We start from the raw sequence: 5272 nt of genomic DNA, 5'->3' as shown, positions 1-5272 counted from the left end.
CCTGTAGATAGGTCTTGTCATGTGACTGCAGGCTATTCTATGAAATGCTAATAAATTATGTGTCATTTTCAGGTAAAGCCCAGAATAATTTCCATGAGAATTCCTCCATGCTCTTAACCTTCCTAGCTTATTTAAATGGTATGAATGATGATAACCTTGAAACCACATGTTTAAGATGCAAAGATGCCAAGATGCCATTAAACTAAGTCTTTGAGTAACCACTAGTAGGGAATTGCTCCCCTAGCACTATGTTCTAGAACAGTCCTAAATGAGTGAGCAAGAAATAATACTTCTATTTCATTTAGTAATTACACTTGGGGTCTGTTTTGGGGCTGTAAAGTGGAATCCCGCTGGGAAAAATGTAAAATATATGGTTTTGTCATAATGATTAGAGGGCAGACTGATTGAATTTCCCTGGCATGGGAGCCTCTGCAGAAGGAGAAGAAAAGATGGACATGGACAAATGGATTCATTTAGAGCTGCGGAACAGGACATCCTCTGACGTGAAATAGATTGTCCTCAACGACTGCCAGTTGATTGAAGGCAGAATTGAAGCCCTCCCAGATGAATTTTAAGAACTGGAGTTCTTAAGTACAATCAATGTACGCCTTGCCTCAGTCACAAACTTACCAATGTTAGACTTAAGAAGCTTGAACTAAATGATAACAGAATCTCAGGGGACCTGGAAGTATTGGCAGAAAACTGTCCTAACCTCACACATATAAATTTAAGTGGCAACAAAATTAAAGACCTTAGCACAATAAAACCACTGAGAAAGTTAGAAAACCTCAAGAGGTTAGACCTTTTCAATTGTGAGGTAACCAACCTGAACGATTATAAGAAAACATGTTGAAGCTCCTCCCGCAGCTCAGGTATACCTTAATGGCTGCGACTGGGATGACAAGGTCCCCAATCAGATGCTGATGACTATGTGGAGGACCTAGACAAGATGAGGAGGACGAGGATGAGGAAGAGTATGGTGAAAATTCTCAGGTAATAGAAAACGAGGGAAATGGAAAGGAGGAGGAAGAACAAGATGAAGAGAGTTGTAATGATTGGGACATAGACGATGAAGAAAATAAAGACAATGTTGGTGAAGAAGAACGGAGTCAGAAGCAAAAATGAGAACCTGTAAATGAAGGAGATGATGATGACTAAGTGGAATAACCTATTTTGAAAAATTCCTATTGTGGTTTGACTATTTTTACCCACCCTCCTCCCCCAAATCCCACTCTCTGAAACTTATTTTTTTTCTGGTTGTAACATTGTTGTGGGAACAAAAAGGGGAGAATTGTACTGGGGGGTTGTGATGGGAGGGAGGGAGACAGAAGGTTGAATACAGTACCATTTTTACTGCCACTCTATTTTCCCCCTACTTTTTCTGTCTAGTTTTGTCCCCGTAAATGCAATAGCTGAGTACACACCAAGTGAGCATTTTTCCTTACTTTCAAAGAGGATGGTGTAGAGGGCTCTTACATTTCCTGGTATTGGTTGGAAGGTCATGGCTCCTCTCCATTTGGTTTCTCAAAGCCCAGAAGGGGCTGAGTCCTAGCCATGCCTTACCTCTCGTTCTGGTTCCTGTGATTTCTGCATTTCTCGGGCCTGCTAGAGGCATCCAATGCCCTGGTTTGTAAATAGCAACCTAAAGGAATTTTTGCGGAATGTTTGGGAAAATTCCCCATCTCTCATTTCTTTCCCTCTTCACATATAATGGTGGGCTTTTCTCTAGGAAGAAGACTCTGATACTGTTCTTCAGAGCTATGTCCCAAACAGCTGAAAACAGCAGGCTTATGAGTTAAGTAAAATTGACTTGGTAATTATAATTAAGAGAAGAATACAACCCTTAAACTTCAACCTCTTTAAAAGATTTTTAAAAAAAGAAACAAACAAATCTGCCATATCTTGTTCCGTGAAATATTAGAACACTTTGTTTTACAAAATTAGAAGAGAATTCTTCCACACGTACTTCTGTACTTAGATAATTTTTACAGATGTAAGTACAGGAGACATTACTGCATGTCAGCTGGGTTTTTGCTGTTGTTGTTGCTGTTTTCATACACCTGAGCATGGAAAAACTGACCCAAAATTGTATTTTCTTACCTAGTGGAAATCCAAAATGACTGCAAATTCCTACTGAATGTACAGGTTTGTTTTCATGTCCCTTTTCTGGATTGCTTTAGCAGTGGTGTGTTATTTCCTAGCCTGTATTTCATTTGGGTAAAAGAACATCTGTAGTGGTTATTCTCCTCCCCCTCAGAAGTGCCAAACTTTGAGTTTTATGTCTGCTTAAATTTCAATGATTTTTTTTGTCATCAAATTTCAATGATTTTTTTTTTCTTACACACACACACACACACACAGGAATCAGAAAAGAAGGAAAAGACACTACAGTCTAGAAATCTGAAGACTCATTTCATACAATGGCAAAATATTTTGTACAACCTGAAGAAACATGAAAGTTAATTAATGCACCTAAGGCTTTAGGAAAAATAGTTGGACAAAGTCAACTATTCTTAAGTATTCATACTACTTACTGCTTTTGGCTTGGTATTACAAGTTAGAGATGAGTTCAGGGAAACAATTATTTACTGTAAAAACAAAGACCAAGTCCACAAAATATTGGAAAAAAACAAAGGATTCTGGACCCTAAAGAATGTAAGATTGAAAAAGACTTTGAACGACAAAATCCCATTAAGATTTCTTAACAACCATCCTGCCCCCTAAAAAAAGACTTCTTAAGACCCATTTAAATCTGTGGTAAATAGGAGATAAAGGATTTACATTCCCATTTAAGACTATTTTCTTTTAGATAATCTCATGGTAGTTGCCATTAAGTAGACAGCATGAGAAAATTATGGGGTCAAATGACAAAGATAGAAAAGCCTTGAGAACTATGTCTAGCAGCAAACTTTGGGTTTACGTAGTTTTCAGTACCTGCAAAAAACTACTAGGAAACAGATCAGTAGCCTATCATGATATCAAGGGAAATATTTCCAAGGAAAAAGAAGACAGCCCCCAAAATGTCTTTAATTGTTTCAGCTAAAAATAAACCTTGGGCTTCTATGTTTGCACCAGCAGAAACAGAACAAAAGCTGTACTAGTCTCTACGAGAAGTAGATTCTCAACACTTCCTAGAAAAGTGAGTATGGAGACTAACAAGCAAGGAATAACTCCCAGAAGGCAAAGTTGGAACCACTGAAAATGAGATTTTTCCCCTGAGAGAACATTCAATTTCTAATCAAATAATTTCTTTCATTGCCAGGGTAGAACTCTTATTAATGCTTCCCTACACCATTCTTTTCTTTATCCTTGCGATTTCAGTGCTTTCCCATTGCCCACTATTCCAAATTAGTTAGTTTTGTATGGATATCTTTTCCCCAACCTACAGTTATATATTGAGTTTGAAAATGCAGTTGACTTGTATTTTGAGTTTCCAAGTCTTGAGATAATAAGTACCCGCATTCTAACCTAATGCGGAGACTATACATCACATAGAAATTTGGCACATTGAGCTAGACGCTGTTCTCTGCTTCCCTCAAAGTTTTGTTTTGTTTTTGTTCTTTACAGCAATGTGAATGATATACGACCAACAGCATGTAAGCAGAATCGATGTGTGTCACTTACAGATATGGATCACAAAAATTTCCTTATTGTTTGTTTTCTTTGCTGGGTGACTGGGATAATGATGTCCACAGCAACCTTAAAGTCATGTCCTGAAGATGGGAGGATCACAAAGAATCCCTGATTCACTGAATCCAACAGCCCACCTCCACTGCCCTCCACTGAACTCTTATCCCTGAATTGGTGGCATGGCCCAGGGCTGCTATGTTTGTGACAATTACATGTTTCTGCCATTGAATCATTTTGCTATATATTTATTTGCAAGAGTAGTATAGAATACTTAATATCTTAGGTTTCAACTAATATAAACAACTCCAAATATAAAACTATTTGTTTCCAAAGGTCATTGTATTCAAAAAAATCATATGCTGACACAAGAAATAAAGAAAATGATCTTGAGTATTTTACTATATTAACTTTAGCATAAATATCTACTACAGTGAGAAGTGTTCTAGAACTTTATATCAGTATCTGGATCTTGTCCACTGCTCTGTGGATTATACTAGGAATATAATCTAAGGTGGTTTTTGTAATTTTGTATTTCCCTTGAAATGGCCATTTATTTTACTAACTCTATAAACTCTTTTATTACCACTTAGGCGGTTTTATTTTATGAACTATATCCTTTAGCATTGGAATTAGCACCCTTATCTGTGGTTTTGTCTTTGTTTTTTTTTTGTTTTTTTTTTTTTTAATTTTTTTTTAACATTTATTTATTTTTGAGACAGAGAGAGACAGAGCATGAACAGGGGAGGGGCAGAGAGAGAGGGAGACACAGAATCGGAAGCAGGCTCCAGGCTCTGAGCCATCAGCCCAGAGCCCGACACGGGGCTCGAACTCACGGACCGCGAGATCGTGACCTGAGCTGAAGTCGGATGCTTAGCCGACTGAGCCACCCAGGCGCCCCGGTCTTTGTTTTGTTTACATTTTAATTCTCCTATTTGAGAAATAACTACCATATGATGTATCTTTAAATGAATAGGTTTTAGCATGTGATAATCTTGGCTACAATTGTTTCTCTTTGTAACATACATACTAAGCAGTTGGACTGGTTTTTTCAATAATGTTTATGACTAAAAGATTTCCTGTGGCTAATAGCATTGGCTTTGATTACCATTACTAATAGTTTCTTTTTCATGGACTTAGGAAACAAGAGATCACTAGTTAGAATTTTGAAACCATAGGAGAAAGTTCTGAAAGCCATGTCCAAGTTGACGTGTTTCACCTCCCTTCCACTTACCTAAACATCCTTCTGCCCATGACGTTTTTCAAGAGAAGGTAAAATATCAAATCAAAGAACTCTAGCATTTAAAGGATTTCTTTTACATTTTTATTCTATTTTTCCTGTCACAAATAGAGATCCAAGCTGCCCTTCATAAATTAATTCCATTTATAGGCGAAGAAACTATTTATATAGGTATCTTTAAGAAATTTCACCATCTGAAAACATTACATGCAGCATATGTAAATACGCTTATATAAATACATTACTTACTTTCTTAGTGGTCTATTCTTTTTTCCCTTCTTTTCCAATCCTTTTCTGTTGTAATTGTGCAGAGTAAGACTGACAAATATTGGCTGAGAATATTGCCAGGTAGATAAATATCCTAATATCTGCCTATTAGAAGGCACAGAATCACCGAGAGAAAAT

At 37.1% G+C, this 5272-nt stretch overlaps 1 pseudogene; it reads left to right on the top strand.

The window, feature by feature from the left end:
* The first annotated feature begins 449 nt into the window (after positions 1–449).
* Positions 450–1158, top strand: LOC102972501 (annotated as a pseudogene).
* The last annotated feature ends 4114 nt before the right edge of the window (positions 1159–5272 follow it).

This window comes from Panthera tigris, chromosome C1, assembly GCF_018350195.1.
Source record: "Panthera tigris isolate Pti1 chromosome C1, P.tigris_Pti1_mat1.1, whole genome shotgun sequence".
NCBI classification, from domain to species: Eukaryota; Metazoa; Chordata; class Mammalia; order Carnivora; family Felidae; genus Panthera; species Panthera tigris.
Note: the sequence above shows the minus strand (reverse complement) of the source record. Positions and strands in the feature narration are given on the sequence as shown.